The 21,480-nt window shown below is 33.6% G+C and overlaps 1 protein-coding gene across 5 annotated transcripts in view; it reads left to right on the forward strand.

Moving 5' to 3' along the window:
• DLGAP1 (DLG associated protein 1) overlaps positions 1-21,480 on the forward strand; it is an 861,456-nt gene that overhangs the window by 114,850 nt on the left and 725,126 nt on the right. The window lies entirely within an intron of this gene.

Genomic DNA, 21,480 nt, shown 5'->3' on the forward strand with positions numbered 1-21,480 from the left:
CAGTTTTATGAAACCTGTAATGGCTACAGTCTATGTTGTTTCTACTGCTATAAAACCAATAATTGTAAAATGGAAAGGCTATTTCCTTGAAAGTGGTTATGATGATGTTTATGCAAATCTTTCCCTGAGCTTTCTTTATCTGTCTTTCTAGTGCATACAGTCTTACTTTTGCCTACCTTCTCTTCAATGTCAATATTTTCCGTTCCAATATACTAAATTTTCAGTCACTCCAGGTTAATGAACAAAACAGACTTGGTATGGGAACAATGGGGACAACTGTAATTGAACAGCAATAGGAAACATTCTAAATAACAGAGACTGGGACTGGGAAAAGATGGTAACACTGAAGCAGATGGAAAAATAGGAGTAGTTACTGCAGGGAGAACATGGGGGACATGTAGAGGATGAGCAAAGGTGACTCTCCATCTCTTAGAAGTACACTGCAGTAGCTGCCATGAGGGCAGAAGCTAAGGGATGAAAATAGGTGCTTTGGCCATGACAGGAGTATACTTGGGTGGACAGATGTGGAGAAAAAATCATCCAGAGGTTCTCCTTCTCAAGCATGCTAGCTATTCTGCATCTCAAATACATGAGATTGAAGGTGAGTCACCTCTTAGATATAAATAAAAAGATATTTATGGACTAGACCTCCTGGAATGCATATTCACCTGCAATGTGTCACAACTTTTCAAGTATTTTATACACAATATAGAGATGGGATATCCTCAGAGTTTCTCCTGAACAAAGCCTGATAAATGGAAATGGGCAAGTTGAATGTCTGTGAATGCCCCGGCTTATGACATGATGGCTGAGAGGCTATGGGAGCAGATCAGTTTCTCTAGTTTGAACTCTTATACTGGCCACATTTTGGCCATGGCTTCCAGGGTAGCTGTAAAATTAAATGAGCCAATTTACAAAGAGTGCTTAGTATTGGACCTGGCACACAATCAGTAAGTATTCGATAAGTGGGTGTTATTATGTTAAATGGTTGTAGAGACATTTATAAGGGCTTTTGTAACTTTGCCAGTCCTTAATACAATTTTCTCTATGAGGACTTTAATTTTTCATCTATAAACTGTCTTACTATGTTGAATTTTCTTAATTTTAGCTAGCCAAGTAATGGAAAGACACTACTAAATTTTTCAAGATTAAATTTTTGATTTTCAGGTCTGGCATGTGTTCATTTTTGAATGGCATTGATATTTTAAATTTAATAATCTCAAACATACCATTTTCCAGCATCTTGTTACTGGATAAATTATCTGTGACTTTTCTAAATTTTCTTGTCTTTGAAATGAGAACAATAGAATAGCTATCTATGGGAATTTTTATAGAGATCAAATAATGTAAGATACAGTATGTGACACAGATGTACCCAATGCATGTAAGCTATTACTAATATTACTACTGTTATTGTTATAAATATTCTTGTTAAACATCTACCTCTGGTTTTATTGCCAATGCTACCAGTCTTTACAGAACTTGAAGCAGGATGTTCCAAAGAATTTTTAAAAGTAGATATATTAATATACGCAAAATCTCAGGTCACTTTTTAATTTTTGAAAACATGACTCATCATCTTTTTATACTTTCAACGTACAATATATTTAGTTTAAACACAGATATAATTTCACAGTTTTACTAAGCTATCTCCAAGGACAAATGCTTTTAAAACTTCCTAAACTTAATTCTTTCCAGAGGACATTATTAACTGCTACTTTAAATTGCTTGACATTTTGATGATTATTAGTATCAAAGTTTGGCTTTTCACCCTTTTAACTGTTGACTCCACCTACTGAGTCTATAAAGTCATAGACAGAACAAATACTAGGAAATCAGGATGCCATCACTTTCTACTGCCTACTTTATCTAATCTTTCTAACTTTGTGCTCAATCTTACATTCACGGTTCTGAATGCTTAGAATTTCATTCTGTAATTGAACTTTAATGCCTAAATTTGCTTCAGATTATATTCACCATCTTAGTACAGTACTGACTTTGAAATAATACTGAATTTTAAGAAACTGATAATATTGGCCCTCTCATATTAAGATCTGATATTGACCATGTAAAGCTAGGTACCAGAGTTGATAACAAATGTTTTCTATGAATTATTATGAACAATAAAATCAAAACTTCCTTTTATATTGTCTCTGAAGTTTTTCATTTTTTGGTTTATTTCTAAAATGGTTTTAAGAGTCAAGGAGCATATATAAAGGACCCCTAGTAATGGACAACAGGGTGGGGACTGACTGAGGAAGTGGTAGGGGGCAGGGGAGAGCAACAGGGAAAAATTGGGACAACCGAAATTAAACAACAGTAAATCAGTAAGTTAACTGTATGACCAAGCAGGAATACTGGTATGTCAAATACTTCAATGTGCACCTAGATATTTCTGACATATGTAGAATTAACCAGTAATCAATAGAATGAAAAGTAACACATTAATATATAATGTATTAATTATATAATATATTAGTGTATTAAAATAATATATATTACTAATATATATCATTTAATGTATGAATATATAGCATGATATAAAATATATTTATATTATATAAATACATAAGATATTTATATCGATATATTTATATAGTAATATAAATATATCTATATTATCTATAGTAATATAAATATATTACTATATATAGTAATATAAATATATCATTTTGTGTTATACATATAGTATATGCTCTATTATATATAGTATATTTATATAATATGCAATATATCGACATTAACATAAATATTATATATAAATACTTATATATAAAATATATACTTACATTAATTTATATAAAATATGTATTTGTTTATATTAATATAAATATTATATAACACATCAATTTATATTTACACAAAATATATTAATGTAAGATATATTAATATATTGATATAAATATAGGATTAATCAATATAGCTAATTTACATTTTTATGTAATCTAGGCCTAAGTGAGATTTTTTTATAAGAACAGTTTAAGTAAATTATTTCACTGAAGCATCTACGAGTATATCATCAGGTCATTCAGAGTTGGAAATGAGGTAATGTTAGACGATTTGGATAAATTTCATAATTATTTTTCTCTGCTGTTATAGTATCTTGATAAGTAAAAAGACTTATGCAATTGTATGTAATAGTTACCAAATTTTTCAGACCATAAGATGCACCTAGGTTTTGAGGAGAAAAATAGGAAAAAAATTTTGAAGCAAAAAATGTGGTAAAATATTTAATAACATATATAACATAATATTTCACCAATGTAAACAGAACTCAACAGTAGCATTAACAACCATTATTCCTCCCAAATTTGGGAGGCAGGGGAGTGCGTCTTATAGTCTGAAAATATGGTAGTAACTATTTTCATTGGAAAAAGGAAAACTTTTAAAACCATTTTGCCTTAGTGGTGTAAAGTATTTTTCCCTAGTTTTGAAATGTAAGATCTTTGAGTGAGATTGATCTAAACATTTAATGTATTTTTCTATTTGTGTCCTTCAATATAATCTTTTATAGTTCAAAAATATAAATAAGATATCCAAAAAGTCTTATGCCTACCATTAGAACACAAACACAAAGTCAGAAGTCCAACCAATGGAGACAAAATAGTCTTTTAACACTCTGTGCATTACTTATTTCTTTTACAATATAAAGTACAGTTAAGTGCTAAAGAGCCTTGACTTTGGACTAAAAAAAAAAAAGGTTTTTGACTTTACCCCTATAAATTATTGAGTCATTTACCTTGGTCCTAAGTCAAGACCAAGTTTAAAAAAAATTTTTTAAGCCTTACCTGAGGATATACTTATTGATTTTAGAGAAAGAGGAAGGGAGAGAGAGAGAGAGAAACATCAACCTCCCATATGTGTCCTGATGGGGGATCAAACCTACCACCTAGATATTGTCCTGACCAGGGATTGAACATGCAACCTTTGGTATATGGGACAATGCTCCAACCAACTGCCCCACTCTGCCAGGGCAGGATGAAATATTTATCTATATCTGAAAACTATCTGCTGGTGTCAAGAAATATAGTTCAGACAGGTCAACTGATGCCTTTATAAATTACCTTTCCTGGTTACATGTAATAATGAGCTCACTCTAGTTTCTGATTTATATTACAAAATTTACTTAGTTTTAACTGACCTCATCAGAACCACTGAAATTATTATAGTCTTTATAATTGCTTTAAATTTCTCTGCCAACAGTGACAAAAAACTGACTCTTCAAGACTCAATAATCCAACATAAGTTTAAAATTTAACAAAAATAAAATATTAAATGTCAATAGTTGCCATTTACTCTGAATGCACATGTTCTGTCAATAAAGAAACACAGGTGATTCCCTGCTGAATGAAAGGAGACATGCCTTGACATAATAAATAATAGTGGGATGTCAAGTCCACTAAAAATGCCTAACTTTGGAATTTTTAAATATTTTAACACTTTTGTATTTATACTCTTAAAACTCTTATAAGAAAAGTTTCCACTGGTAGTAACAGCGTTCATATATGCCATTTTTATAGAGCCTTGCAGTTCACAGGCACACTTTCAAAGCATTATCTCATGTAATTCCCACAACAGCTCAGGGAAGTCCTTTTTCTTATTGTTTTGTCATGCTTTCAGGAAAAATAAATTAAATCTCAAGAGTCCAAGAAAATGAGTGACCTTGAATCACAACCTGGTCAACACTTTTCTGGATACTGGAGATACATTAATAAGTGAAACTGACCAAAAAAAATTATTACCTTACATTCTAGCTAATAAAACCTCACCTGGTCAAATTTTAAGTCCTTTATAAATAAAAATACAACTTTTTTCAAGAAACTATTTAGTATCATAATTTAAAAAGGGGTTGTCTTAACAATGGAAAATAAATATAAAATTTTACAAAATTTTCAAAGATCTATGAATTCAGACTGATTGGATTTTTTAAGGGATACTAAAAATAGTGTTAAGATTACATCTCTATTCAATGTCTTTTATCTTAAAACTTTTAAAACACAGATAAAAGAATAGTTTTATTTCATAGTTTTCAAGTCTTTTAAAATCTGGTGGTGTTCCAGATACCACTAATAAACACACACACAGAGAAGCAAAGGGAAATGTTGAGACAATAGAAAAACAAAAGAAGACCTGTGACAAAGGATATTATAAAAGGAACACTGTTAAATTAAGCATCTAAATAGATTTTCAGATTATCTATGAAAAGGTAAGTTTAAAATAAAATAAAATGGCTCTAATAGCAAAAAAGAGTAGAAAAATGACTCAAATATTCTGGTACTGTCAATAATGTTCCTTGATGTAAAAGTGATGTTCATCACTTTTCTTACATATTTATTTATTTTTTATTTATTTGGTTGACCTGGCTGATTAACTCTCTTAATTAATCACAATTGGCAATAAGCTCCTGACACACACCTCTTGAGTGTTAATATACAGCTCAATCATTGACCCAGCCCCTTACATGAGCAAAGAGAAAATTAGATTCATAAGATCATTTTATTATAAGGAACAGAATCCATGGTAGCTTAGATAAAGGGGGACGTCCTAGGGTAGCACATGAGGAATACTTATGTTGGTCTGCTGTAGGAGTTCAGCCTGGCCTGCAGGTAGCCTTTACTTTCTTTAGCTGATAGTATCCATGAGCCTCATGGCCTCTCCTTTTTTGTTCTTTCTGTGAATGCACTTCATCACTATCTTTCCACCTTCAGACCTGCCCCTTTCACACTAGCTTTCAGAAACTTTCCATATCAGCTGTCCAGAGCTGAGGATCTGATTGGTCCATCTCAGTCAATTATTTATTCACAGCCCAATAAGCAGTAGTTAGAAGAATACAGTTCCCTGGTACATATGAAAGCTTCTTCTGTGCCAATGAACAGGAAAAAAAAAAAACAAACAACAATGGTGTGCAGGGGCAGGAAGGCACCTTTGGCGCCTGTATTGTAAGAGTCATATCACAATGTATTGATAGTAATTATAGGCAGGTTGGGATTTATGGTTTATTTTGGTGCTAAGTTGAGAACTAATATTTTGTTATATCAATTGGTACCCTAAAGAGCAATGGAAATCAAACAATAGTCTTATATTTCTAAATTGTATAAATGTCACAAATGATTCATGACATATATTTAATATGCACACTTTAAGTGCCATAATGTTATATATTGCTGATAGAATTTTAAATTTAATAGTCCAGTAGAGTTCACACTTTTTCTAACACCATCAAATTTCAATTCTGTAAGATTGCCGATTACCTCTTTTAAAATGCATTTTCCACCAAATTTCAGAATAGTTGGCTCCTGAAGACTTAAAAAGAGTATGGGGAAGTTTGCCTTTCTCTTCCAGCATTCTCAGGTTTAATATGTAAAATTTTATGTCCAGACCTAGAATTAGCCACATTATTCAGAAAAGGAACCTCATTTCCTTCAGATATTTTCTTATGCTTCTTTCCTTTACCAGAGCTGTATAAGACTATAGTACTTCCCATTTCAGTCCCAATAGTCTGAATTTTCAACTAACATATAAATGCAAGAATCCAAGTCCAATGAAACAAATGGCATAATGATGCATCTTGGGTTTTTGACTACTGAATTATATATTCAACAGTTTTTATTACTTTCATAGTGCAAAGCATTAAGTTCATTGTTGGAGACCCAGTCGTGATCTCGTTCTTTCCCTCATGCAGTGGATAGTGTTGTGGGAGGCAGTTTGGGGTAGGAAACATCTTTTTCATTGGAAACACTTTTGTCAGTTAGTCCAAAATCACTGATTCTTTTTTTAAACTGCATATTGTCTCACGATACTTTTAAAATTGAATTTATTGGGGTGAAATTGGTTCAGAAAACCATACAGGTTTCAAGTGTGCAACTCAACAAAACATCATCTGCACAGTGTATTGTGTACCTATTACCCAAAGCAGAGGCCTTTTCCAGCCCCATTTATCCCCCTTTTGCTCACCTCCACCTATTCCCACCCCCTTTCCTCTGGCTACCACCACACTGTTGTCTGCATCCAAGTGTTATATATATATATGCTTTTTTGCTTAATTCCTTCACTCCCTTTCATCCAGCCCCCACAACCCCTTCCCCTGTGACAGCTGTCAGTCTGTTGTATGTATGCATGTTGTCTCTGTTTCTATTTTGTTCATTAGATTCCACATACAAGTGACAGCATATGGTATTTGTCTCTCTCTGACTCTTGTATTTCACTTAGCTTAATAATCTCCAAGTCCATCCATTCTATCACAAAATGTTAAGAGTTTCTTCTTTTTATGGCTGAGTAGTATTCCATTGTGTAAATGTACCACAGCTTTTTTATCTATTCATTTACTGATGGGCACTTGGGCTGTTTCCAGATCTTGGCTATTGTGAAAATGTTGCAATATACATAGGGGTGCATACATTCTTTTGAATTAGTGTTTGGGGTTTCTTGGGATATATTTCCAGAAGTGGAATGAATCACTGGGTAAAAAGGCAGTTCCATTTTTTATTTTTTTTGAAGTAACTCCATGCTGTTTTCCACAGTGGTTGCACCAATCTGCATTCCCACCAACAGTGGATGAGGGTTCCCTTTTCTCCACATCCTCACCACCACTTGCTGTTTGTTGATTTATTGATATTAGCCATTCTGACAGGTGTAATGTGGTATCTCGGTGTGGTTTTAATTTGCACCTCTCTGATGATTAGTGATGCTGAGCATTTTTTCATATGTCTATTGGCCATTTCTATGTCCTCTTTGGAAAAGTGTCTATTTAGACCCTTTGCCCATTTTTTTAATTGGGTTACTTGTCTTCTTGGTGTTGAGTTGTATAAGTTCTGTATATATGATTATTGTGGAAATTAACACTTTATCAGATGTATCATTGGCAAATACATTCTCCCTTCAGTATATTCCCTTTTCATCTTGTTGATGGTTTCTTTTGCCGAATAAAAGCTTTTCAGCTTGATGTAGTCCCATTTGTTTTTTTCCTTTCAGTTGCTGCTCCTACTCTGGATGACATTCTCTCCCATAACAAATTTGTCCCTATTAGGATAACTTTATCACTCAGTAAACCTTTTTCTTTTAGGAATTAACTATTCAATTATTTTTGTTTATTCCTGTAACCATTTGGTTTAGAATGGATAGATTATTTTTTGTTGTTGTTGAGGTATAATTGTCATATAACATTATATTAGCTTCAGATGTACAACATGATGATTTCATCTTTGTTTATATTGTGAAATGATCACAATAAGTCTAGTTAACATTTGTCACCCTATATAATTACACATGTTTTTTGTGATAAGAACTTTTAATATACTTTCTTACCAACTTTAAAATATACAATACAGTGTCATTAACTAGAGTCACCATACTGTACATTACATTCCAACATCTACTTCTAACTGAAGTATGTACCTTTTGACCCCCTTCACCCATATCACTCACCCCTCATCACTCTTCTCTGGCAACCACCAACCTGTTTGAGAGAGAGAGAGATTCTTGAACCAATTTGTATTTAAGACTATTAGTGTCTTGAATTAACTAATATATAAATTCATGTTCAGTTTTTAATTATTGCTCAAAGGCAAGTGTAAACACTACTGAGCTGTTAAAATTCCTGATGTCTTGTTTCATTTTTCCTTTGATTTTTCCCAAAGACTTGGAGTATCATTAGGATGCTCCATGACAGCATTGCAACGGTCATATATCCGATAATTTAGCTAAAGTCAAAACTCAAAGGAATATATTGCTTTTGTTAAAAAACATTTTAGGTTAAAATCAGATAGGTATAAAAGTGAAAAGGTATTAGTGGTTGTAGCCTCTATAGTTTCAAACTTCTTCCTACCCTGCCCTACAGAGATGGGAGACTTCTGCTCTCTTTCACATCTTAGATTCTTGAATTCAGGAATCTGTCTAGAATGCAATTTGAAGTTTACCTGTATGACTGGAAGCTGTGTAGAAACATCTCTAAAATTCAGATTAGGACCTTTTTACAGATTTTTGCAAAGTGAAGTCTAGAAGCTTCTAGCTATCATTAGATCCAGGAGAGTCATTTGCTACATATAGGAGCAGGAAATGCTTCTGGGGCAACAAAATCAGGCCGGGAAGTCAATGGTAATTCACAGATTTCCTGTTGCCCAACTGAGAACTTAAGTTACTACATTTCTTTTGGTCAACTTATATGCAAATAGCACTAACATGCTAACACAAAAAATGCCAATTTATACTTAAGTTGTCACAGAGACCAAGATATAAAATGAACTGAAGTAGGAGTCTTTAATCCATCTGTTAATTCATTTATGTATTTGGTTAGAAATGGATTTTGAGTGCCTTTCTTATATGGGTGGCACTGAAATGAGCATTTAAAAAAATGTTTGTTACTATTTTTAATCTGAGAATGTTGTCAATTATGGAAATGACCACAAATTCTATATTAATGGTAATGTTATAGATTTTTCCATCCAAAGTGGGTTGCTTTGGCCAGTGGGATATTAGCAAAATATCCCATTGAATAGACTCTTGTGAAGAGTCAACAGTGATTGAATAGACTCTTGAAAAGCTCTTGCACAGTGCAGCTTGCCCTCTTGCTTTTAGCACTAGTATGCATGGGAAGAAGCATAGGCCACTTTCTAGATGATGAGAAACACATGGTCCCATCACCAGCCAACTGCCAGACCTGTGAGTGAGGCCATCTAAAACCAACAGCCCCAAGGTGACCCTCAAGCTGACCTAAATGCATGCATGAGCCAGCCTAGCTGAGATCAGCTGAACCTGACCCAGATCAGCAGAATAGCAAGGAAAACCAATTATTGAGCTAATGAAATGATTGTTGTGAGCTAGATAAATGGTTGTTGCATTCAGCCACTGAGTATTGTGGTGGTTTGTTAAACAGAAAGGGTTAACTCACAGGATGTGAAAGTAATATACCTTTAAAACAGATGTGGCTAAATAACACCAACCTTCAATTACCAGAATTTGATAAGAGAAAAACTTTATACAGATGGGAGAAACTGAGGAAGAAGAGTTTCTATTTAAGTTCAACTTTAATTCAAATTATGTTATACTTCTACTAGATTACTAGCATTCCTTCCAATGCAGACTATTTGAAGTGACAGCCCAGAAACAAATCTGAAAAATTCTAATGTCTCTGTCCCTTATATTGTCCCATTTTGCCTCTGCTTTAAAGTTCAGATCAAGCCCTGGCCATCATGGATCAACTGGTTGGAGTGTTGTCTCATAGCTGAAAGGTTGAGGGTTCGATTCCTGATGGAGCATGTGCCTAGGTTGCTGGTTCAATCCCTGGTCTTGGAATGTGTGGGAAGAAGCCAGTTACTATTTCCCACATTCATGTTTCTGTCTCTGTGTGTGTCTCTCTCCTCTCTCTAAAGCAATGAAAAAAAAAAAGATGTCCTCATGAGGATAAAAATAAATAAATAAGTTCAGATCAAAAGAAGAGTTGAATTGGGTTGATGTATTTGGGTGAGGCCTAAGAAAGGTGTTTTTGAAACTTCAAGTATTTCATGTTTTCACAAAATTAATCTTTACAATCATATAAATTTTTATTTATATTTGTAACTACATTTGTAACAAATTAGGAATGAAAAGTTTATACAAAAACTTCTATTTCTCTTAGCTCTTCTGTTTTGGTGCACAACATATTTTCTTTTCCTTTTAAAATAATAAACCCATGATTGTACTTTTAGATATATGATAAGATGATGCCAAATTGAGAGTTGTTGGAATCAAGTACTAATCATGATATGTCTAATCAAAACTGTAATCATGTTATCTTGTTAATAGCATATGAGCTAAACTTTCAACTAATATGCTTATTTCTCCTGAAGTCACAATATGTTATTTAACTGTTATTCCCCCTTACATCATGGTCGGAGAACCCTTCATCACCGAAGCCTGTTTAAAACTTCAGTCTATTTCAGTTTACTATGGGTTATCATAGAGCTGTGCTCACTTTCTTTGTGGGTTTTTAAAAAATGAATATTTGCACTTTTATTGAATATTTGTCTTCTTCATTTAATTGTAAGCTCCTTGGGGGCAAAGAGTAAACTTCTTTGGACTTACCATTCTATTTTCAGCATGAAACTCAGTGTCTGGCATCTATTATTCATCAAACAAATATTTGTTGAAAAATAAATTACTGAGACATAGCTTTTTTTGGATGCATGAGCTCTTAAAGTATAAATGGTAACAATGAAAGTGCTGAGGTGAATTTATTTTGGTCCAAGACAACAGCTGAGGTGCTAAATAGAAAAAAAGTTTGGTAGAATTGAGAAACAGAACCACCTCGTAGAACCAAAGCTTTGACATCCACACGGAGTGATGGGTTTAGAGAGGGAGTTAGGGTGCCAGCTGCACAGGGCCTTCTTGGTCATTTTGGAATTTTGTTCTAGGTACAATGGGACAGACCACAAGGTTTAAAAGATGGTTAATAATGTAATATACAATAGGTTAAGATCACGCCTGCGACTGTGCAGGAAGTAAAGTGGAAGTGGGCAGGAGTGGGAGCTGGAAATAGTTCAAGAGCTCTAAGGTAGTAAAGATTTTGACCTCTTATAGGTTCATATAGAGAAAAGTAGATGAATTATTGATATTTTCTGAAGAATGATTAGGATGTGTTTGATAGATAATAGAGGAATCAGATATTTCTCAAATTTCTGTCCTGAGCTACAGAATATGTGGTATTCCATTTATTGGCATGCAGAAAGCCTATGGATGTGGCAGAGGGCAGAAATGGATTGGTAGAAGGGTGGAGAAAACATAATCCTCCGAAATATTTAAGTGACACTTTAAAAGTGAAAAGCTGGGAATTGGTATACGAAGTAAGCGCTATTTAAAAGAAAGCTAGAATGGCTTTATTAATGTCAAACAAGTAGATTTTAAAACACAAAATATTATCAGGGGAACAAGAGACATTTTATGATGATAAAGAGGTCAATTCATCAAAGACATAGTAATCCTAAATATGTCTGGATCCAATAACAGAGCTTCACATCACAAGAAACAAAGTTTAGTAAAACTGAAAGGAGAAATAGACCAGTCTACTCTCTGTTCCTGGTTCAGCTAGTAGAGGAAATCAATAATGATGTAGAAGAGTCAAGTGAAACTATCATTTTATATGACCTGCTTGAATATTTCACACAACAGCAGAGAACATTCACCAGGTAAAACCATATACTGGGCCATAAAATGTATCAACAGGTTAAAGAGGATTTAAAAAACATGCCAAGTATGATCTCTGACCACTAAGGAGTTATAAACTGGAACTCAGTAACAGAAGAGTATGTGGGAAGTATCTGGAGTATTTGGGGGTTACATGAGGCACTTATAATAATCCATATTTCAAAGAGGAAATCACAGGGAAATTAGAAAATATTTTGAACTCACTGAAAATGAAATCACTACTAGTGATAACATGCAGTTAAGCAATAACCAGATGGATATTTTTGTATTAAATGCTTTATATTAGATGATTTTATATTAGAAAATCTGTATTAAAATGATGGTCTAAGCTACTACCCAAGGGACTGTATTGAAAGGTGGGAAAATTAAATGCAAAGCAAGCAGAAGGAAGGAAATAATAAGCATAAATCAAGAACTAGATGAAATAAAAACAGGAAAAAAAAGAAAATCAAAAGGCAGTTCTTTGAAATGATTAATAAAATTGGCAAATCTTTAGCCCAACTGATCAGAAAATAGAGAAGAAACAAATTAATAATATCAGAAAAAAGAGATGGGTTTCACTACGGATTCACTGATGATTTCTACTAGACACTTAGGGGAAAAATATTTCCAGAACTATGAAACTCTTCCAGAAAAAAAGAAAACAGTGTAATACTGCTGGTCTTATTTTATGAAGTCAACATTATCCTGCTATCAAAACCAGACAGACATTACAAGATGACTATGGAACAATATCTCTCAAAAATCCTTAACAAAATTTCAGCAAATACTGAATACCATCCTGCAACATATATAAAAAGGTATAATACAGGACGACCAAGTGGGTTTCAGTCCAAGAATGGAAGGTTTAATTCAACATTCAGAAGTCAATGCAATTGTTCATACTAACAGATAATTATATTAGTAAATACAATAAAGTGTTTAACAAAATCCAAGACAGTTTACATTTCCACCAGCAGTGAATGAGGGTTTCTTTTTCCTCTACAACCTAACACTTGTTGTTACCTGTCTTGGGGATATTAGCCATTGTGACAGGTGTGACATTGTATTGCATTGTAGTTTTGACTTGCATTTCCCTAAGTTGAACATATTTTCATACATCTGTTGGCTGTTTTTATGTCTTCATGGGAGAGGTGTCTTTTCAGGTACTCTGCCTATTATTTAATTGGATTTTTGTGTGAGTTCTTTATATATTTTAGATATTAACCCTTTGTAGGAGCTGTTGTTTGCAAATATTATCTCCCATTTGGGTGGTTGCATTTTTGTTTTGTTGTTGGTTTCTTTTGCTCTGCAGAACCTTTTCAGTCTGATATAGTCTCCTTCATTTATTTTTGGTGATGGGAGATGATTTGACTTTGGGTGGTGGGAACATAATGCAGCATGCAGATAATGTATCATAGAAATATACATTTGAAAACTATATGATCTTATTAACCATTGTCACCCCACTAAATTTAATTTAAAAAATCCAAAACAAAATCTTTTACCAAATAAAAGGAACCCTCAGCCTGATAAAGGGCATACATATTCTGAAAGCTTGTCGTTCACATTAGGTTTAACAATGAAAAATAAAGCTTTCTCCTTAAGATTAGAAACAAAGCATGGCTGTCTACACTCCTGGCTTTTATTTAACATTTGACTTGTGGTCCTTGGCAGTACACTAAAACAAGAAGAGAAATAAAAGATATATAGACTGAAAATGAAGAAGTAAAGCTGTCTTAATCAGAAAAGACTTGATAGTCTGAACTAATAAATGAGTTCAGCAAGTTTGCAGGAAACACAAAAATCAATTGTATTTCTGTATGCTAACAACAAACAATTGAAAATTAAAATGTAAAAAGCAATGGAATTTATAATATCATACATAATAAACAGGAATAAGTTTAACACAATATATTCAGAATTTGAAGGCCAAAAATTATAAAATATAACTGAGAGAAATTTAAAAATAACTAAATAGGTATAGGGATATCCCAAGTTAATAGATTAGAAAACTCAATATTGTTAAGATTCCATTATATCCAAAGGGATCTATAGTTTAGGTATAATCTGAAAATTCCATAAAATATCTTAGTAGATTGACTATTAGATTCTGTAACACACATGAGATCACAAAAAAGGAGGAAGGATAAAAACAATTTTAAAGTAGAAAACAATGTTGAACTTACAGTACTTGATTTCACATCTTACCCTAAAGTATATTAATACATTAATGGTATATTAATCAAGGCCATGTGATATTTAAGCAAAAATATTTATGTAGCTCAATGGAAAAAAAGAAAGTTCATCAAAATATTGTGAATTGACTTTTGACAAAGGAGCCAAAGTATTTCAATACAGAAATTCTGGGAGGGTTTTTTTTTAATTTTTTGGTTTTGTTTGTTTTTTAACAAATGATACTAAAAACAGTTGGATATTCACATAAAAAAATCAAACATTATCTCACGTCTTACACAAAACTAATTCAATCTGGTTTATAGACCTATATGTAGACCTATGCTCTGCAACATGTAGGGAGAAAAGGAAAATACTTTTGTGAATTTGGGTGAGCCAAAAAAGCACATTATGAAATGAAAAAATTGATAAATCAGACTTATAAAAATTAAATATATTGCTTTTCACAATATACTACTTAGAAAATTTAAAAACAAGCCACAGACTAAGAGAACATATCTGTAAAACAGATGATAAAAAATTTTTATCTATTATATTTAAGAATTCTTAGAGCTTAATAAGACAACCTGATTTTTTAAAATGTCATCATTTTAAATATCATTAGTGAAGATATAGGAATGGCAAATAAGCTCATGATTAGATAGATATTCAACATCATTAGTAATTAGAGAAATGCAAATGAAAATTGCAAATAAAATCATTTTATATTCATTGGGATGGCTAAAATGAAAAAGAAAAGACTGGCAATAACAAATGCTGATACGGATGAAGAGCAACTGGAAATATCATATCATACAGTTCTATCATACTGATAGAACTGTACAATAATGGAACTTCCTTGGAAAACAGTTTCACAGTTCAAGTAAAGCAAACATTTCCTGTGTGGCCCAAAAACCTTAGCAATAGGACTCTCCCAAGTGAAATGGACATACAAATTTACACAATGACTTGTATTCAAATGTTCTTGGCAGCTTTCTTTATAATAGCCAAAAACTGGATACATCCCCAAGTGGCCATCAACTAGTTTGCATAGGCAAACAAGTTGTGGAGTATGGATACAATGCAATGCTATCAGCTTTTATAAAGGAACAGACTATTAGTTCAGAGAACATGGATGCATCTCAAAATCATTTTACTAAGTGAGAGAAGCCAAGCACAAAACAGTGAATACAATAGGATCATAATGATATGAAATTTGGAAAGGCAAAACCACAGTTTCAATACACCACCTGGGGGGTGGGGTGAGAATATTGACTACCAATGCACAGAAGGGAACTTTCTGGAGTGCAAAAAATATTCTATATACTAACTTAAATGTGTTTATACAAGAGCATATGTTTTGCAAATATTATGAGGTTGTATGTGTGCATTGGTGAATTTTATTGTATGTAGCTTATGGTTCAAGGAAGTGAATTTTATATAAATGATATTTTACAAAGACATAAGCACAATCCATTATGTTTATAATCTTAAGTAATTTTTAGTTCTATCACTGGATCTCTAGATTGAATAAAAAATTCCAGAATTTAAAAACTCTTGATTACTTAAAACTTTGTAGAGTAAAAAGTACTGGGCAACTAGAATCATTTAAAACCACATTAGTCTTCATGCAAAAAGAAAATATTCATGAGCCCTGCCTAGGTGGTGGGCCAGGTCTCCATTAGGGTGTGTGGGAAGCAACCACATGTTGATGTTTCTGTCCCTCTCTTTCTCCTTCTCTTCCCCTATCTCTAAAAATAAATAAATAAAATCTTTTTAAAAAAGAGAAAAATGTTTATGAAAAGTCGTTTAAGAGTGTACACTGCATTCCCTGCTACCTCCTCATTTTATTAAATAATACCTAGAATCAAGGAATGTCTTAAGAGGTAAAATACAGAACATTATTCTAACAGTTTTCTAATTTTCATTATTTGAATGAACTGGTGTGATATTTTCTCCAGATGACCTGTTCATAGGCTTTGCTTTTCTTGGAGGTCTCAAAAACTATCTTTGGTGTCTATGTGGATATGATAAAATTTAGAAATGCCATATTTTTTGACTATAAGTCATGTTCCCCCACCTCCAAATTTGGCAGGAAAGGGGGGGTGCGTCTTATAGTCCAAATGTAGCTTACCTGGCTCACTGTGGTGGGGGGTGGGTAGCAGTGGCCTATGTTATTTATGTTATTAAATATTTTACCACATTTTTTGCTTCCAATTTTTTTTTCCTATCTTCCTCCTCTAAAACCTAGGTGTGTCTTATGGTCCAGTTTGTCTTACAGTCTGAAAAATTCAGTAACTGGTGTCTTTCAAAACTGATTTTAAAGTAAATGTGGTCTGTTGGGGTAGTGGCTGGTTTCAATTGGGAGTTTCTTAGAGATAACACCTCAAATTCTGTGGGATGCAGCTCTGCTACTTTTCACCACAGTTAAAAGGGTCGGTGACAAACTGTCCTCATCCCCAGTGTTGGAACTGCTGAGAATTTTGCTGTAGTTGTCTCTCTTTGTCAGTGACTGAGTGGTTTTGACCATAAGCATGAAGCCCAGTAACTGGTAAAATGATCACAACTTATAATTACGTAATTTTTCTCATGGCTAATGCAGATTGATCTTGTACAAATTATTTCTAATAACTCATTTTATATTACTATGTATATGCATAACTCAGTGAATATAAATGCTGATAGTACCAAGGAGGCAATTTTGCTTACGGGAAACCATGTCCGCATCTGGTCGTGCAGCCCTCACGCTGAGAGGTGGGAGAAGGGCACTGATGACAGCGCTTTTTTAAATATTTTTCTTTTATGAGTGATGACAAAGTCAATTACCTTTTTTTTCAATTGTATCTAGTGCTATTTATTCAGAAATATCTCTTTTTCCATTCTTAAATTCAGGAATTAAAATTGTTATAAAGGTTATTTTAAAGTTAACACCCACACAGCCTTCATTAAATTTTCCAGTGCTTAATAGATACAAGGAGAGCAGTGGTCTTTGGTAATTTTTCACTTTCTTTAAACAACATCTGAAAATCATGATTTACTCTTTTTCTCCCTTATGAGATTTTTCTCCCCTGTGGCATTATTTATGTGTGTGTATATATGAAAAATTGTAATTAGGCTTTCCACCAAGATGGGTTTTTTTTAAAGCTTCAAAAGAACAACTTTAATTCATTATAAATGAGGGCAAGAATTAACTAAAATCCATGTGTCCTTTATACTTGTTCCTGTAAACCCTTCCCCTTAACTTCCCTCCCCTCTCCTTTCTGGTCACTGTCAGCCTGTTCTCTATTTCAGTGTCTTTGGTTATATTTTGCTTGTTTGTTTGTTTTGTTGTTTAGGTTCCTGCTAAAGGTGAGATCATATGGTATTTGTCTTTCACCGCCTGGCTTATTTCGCTTAGCATAATGCTTTCTAGTTCCATCCATGTTGTCGCAAACACTAGGGGGTGGGGTAGAAATGGTAAGGAGGTGGAGAGGGGTGGCGGGGTGGGCTGGGATTGTAGTGAAAGACAGAAAACTGTATGTGAACAACAATTAATAAAATTAAATTAAATTAAAATAAAATAAAATAATGAACTAAAATCATAGTGTTTGATTGTGGTTATAGGAGAAAGAACGAGGGATGCTTAGGTATGTTGATTATGCAGCCCCACGTTTGACAGATCTGTTGGCTTAATGTATTTGCCTCCTACTCAGTCTTGCTACTTCCTTGGCTAAGAGGAGTGTCAGAATGTACTGTGTAGGTGTGTTCAGGAGAACAAGAGAATTACAGCTCCTGAGACCATAACAGAATACATCATTTATTGAGCTTTAATAAAAAAATAAATATTTTTTAAATTCAAACAGACCTTTAAAAAAGTAGCTTTAATTGAGCTTTTTGCTTGAATGCATCTACAAAGAAAAACAGAGCTCATCAAACCATCATCTTCCATATTTGGAGTTGTTATGGTCAGTTTCCTTATGGTCAGCCCCCAGCTAAAATGAGACAAGCAGCTGTAGAAGTGTGGGAGAAATAAACAGCAGAAATGTGGGCAATTTACAACATCTCACTCTGTCTTTGTCAGAACAGACTCCTTTCAAAGCATGCTGTATTTAGGGGGAAAACATGCCCCCAGCACCATCTACTGTGCTCCCATAATATTTCTGAAAGTGATTCTTCTGGAATTTAGCACTTGATAATGAAATTCTTAGCACAAAGTATTAATAGCAAAGACAAAGTTGAAGGCAGAAGGGAGAAGAGACAAGTGATAGGTCGAGTTACCTTTGTAAGTGCGTAAGTGCGAGTGGCTGAGACTGACAAGGGATGGGGGTGGATGGATTGGCCTCAGAACTGAGGAAGAGAAAAAAAGATGTAATTAGAGAGGGAGGTATTAAAAGTTCCTGCAAGTGTTGTGGAATCCTGTTTTTAAAGTTCAAATATTATTTTCCTCCTCAGATACTTTCAATGGCTACTCTCTGAAGTATCAATATGTAAACCAAATGGGGATTTCAAGACATAAATGGCCAATCAGTCTCATCTCCTACCAACTTTTCCTCATTCTCACTTTAGTCTTGTCCCTGAAATGCTGCATACTGAGTGCATCCACATAGACTTGAGCTTTTTCAATAATATGTTTCCCAACCTTGTCTTTCTGTTATTTCTGTCAAAACCTTCAGACCCAGTTGAAGTGTTTCTAACTTTCTATGATATTCTTTAGTAACTACCTAGAAGAGGTAAAATTAATTTCTCCTCCTGGGATCTTTCTTTTTGGTTATTAATGCAGCTACAGTGGAGCTTGTCACATGTACTGGTTTTATGTTTTGGTCCCCAAACTGCATTTGGTCTTTTCAGCCCCCGCTTTCTTAGGCCTGTTGTCCCGTGGCCTAATTCCAGCCCTACTAAAATGTTAAGTTAAATTAAATGCTTAATTTTGAATATACAGGAGAAAATAATTTAAGACACTATTTATCATGTTTAGGAAAGTACAAAAAAAGCATTAAGGCCTATGTAATATATAAGATGCTATTACCATTCTTTGCTGTTCTAGAGATGATGTATTTATGACTAAAAATCTTTATGACAGAGGTAACTATTAGTCAAACAAGAATATGTTAGGAATTTTTAAAGATTAGCTATATCTTGAGATGAAAAACTCTACATTATCTTTATTTTTATTATCTCTATATTTATTAATAATAATAAACATGATACTTTATTATCTAAATATAAAATATTGTCTTCAGTGTAATAAACTTATTTTGGCAGGTAAATACACTGACTATTTTTCATTGAAATAGGTAGCTTAAGATGGCTAGTCTTAAGGAACTTGCAAAAAGAAAATAACATTTTAATAGTTTATTTTTTATTTTTTTTTTCTATTACCATATATCACACTAAGAGACCTGGCTCTTAACAGTTTCCTTTGCCTCCAGGTGGAACTCCAGTGTTTTCTCCCAGAAAGCCTGTGTGAGCGTATTCCCCTGATACTCTGCCCCTACCTGTTCTCTCCTACACGGAAAGCAATTCCACACTGTGTAAGTGAATACTTGCATTAAGAATTGGCTTAATGCATTGTCTTAGGTTTCACTTGCACTTGAATTGGGCTTTGATTTTAATATTATCTTATAACTTTTAGATTTCCCACTATCTTTCACACAGTGCAGTTTTATAGTTCACATCTTAGTAATTCTTATTCTTTATAAAGCTTCATAAATTACACTGTGTCAAGCAGTAGAAATGCACTGAATTTTCCTTCAAATTAAGAAGGGTAAAAACAGAAGGAAAATGTTACTGTTTTAATGATGCTTGAAATAAAAAGAATCCTGGGAGGCATTTGAGTCATTTGCTGTATCTGGGTGCTATGATACGTCTTTCTTTTCAACTAGGTCTTTCCTTTTTAGTGTCACCGCACAAGCAGAGAAATGTTCCTATAAAAAGGCAACTTTTAGGTGGTTTTACATATAGTAGTCACTGTTCTATGCACTTGCAATTGTAACACTTGTTAAAGTTTGTGTTTTTTTTCATTTTGGGGATCAAATTATAATTATTCTTCAGCTCTTTGCCTTTCTTCTTAATTCCATATTTGAACTTGAGATTCTGAAGGGAAAGAAGAGATACTTAAATAAAAGTAAAATCATTAGTGAATAGGAAGTATGCAACTCACTTTTGGAAGCTTGTTAACTTTCACACTGTTAAAACATCAGTTATTTAGTGGAAGGCTTAGTTATGAAATAGTGACTTCTGAGTCCTGGAAAACATATTTGACCTTCAATCCTTTATTCCCAACTTCAGGGGCAGAAAATAGAGCAAGAAATATACTCCTTTACTGTTAGAGTATACAGTAAACTACTTTAAGCAAATTTCAGTAAAAAATTGAGGTAACTCCAATGCCATGAAAATTTAAAAATGATAATAGTTTAATTTTTAAATTAAATTTAAGTACTTTAAAACAATTACTGTGTGTCTATTCTCTTCTATGCCATGCTATGATTTGTCATGGCCTGTCAAATGCTATTAGAGCAGAGCAAGCATGGTAATAAGTTTCGCCCTGCAGGCAGACCATATCATATGGAAAAGATGGAAAACTGCATAAGCAGGTGGACATGTCAGTAGTACGGGTCCGACAAGAAGTACCGAATAGGTGTCACAACGGGTACAGAACAGAGAAGTAGGGAATCTAATGGCTGGTAGTGTCACTGTGATCATGTATATGAGACAGGAAACACATAGGCTTATCTTTATATCTTCTACACTCTTTCAGATGTTGTATGGAAAGAGTAAAACCTGGCCAGATTTCAAAATAGACAAGTGACCTCTCGACTTAGGGGATCTCATGCCCAGGATATACCCAGTGTGGATCTGAGGAAATGATCTGAGGAACGTTTGTTGTGTTTCCCTTACCCAGGCACTGGGCTCAGCATTTGGGGAAACAATGGACAGTAAGACCAAAAATCCTGGTTCTTGTCCTTACAAAACATATATTTTAGAGGGATAGAAATGCTGTAAATTATTATTATGTGATTAAGGATTTAATTGCAACTATGGAAACCCTATGAAACTGTGAAGCCAAGAAACTTTATGCAGTGGGGGATTTGGGAAACCATCTTTGAGGAAGCAATATTTGACTTGAGAAACAGAAGAATAATAAAAATTAGAAGTTTGCAGTTTGGGAAA

The sequence above is a fragment of the Phyllostomus hastatus genome, unplaced genomic scaffold, assembly GCF_019186645.2.
Source record: "Phyllostomus hastatus isolate PE091 unplaced genomic scaffold, TTU_PhHast_1.1 phas_contig_80, whole genome shotgun sequence".
NCBI classification, from domain to species: Eukaryota; Metazoa; Chordata; class Mammalia; order Chiroptera; family Phyllostomidae; genus Phyllostomus; species Phyllostomus hastatus.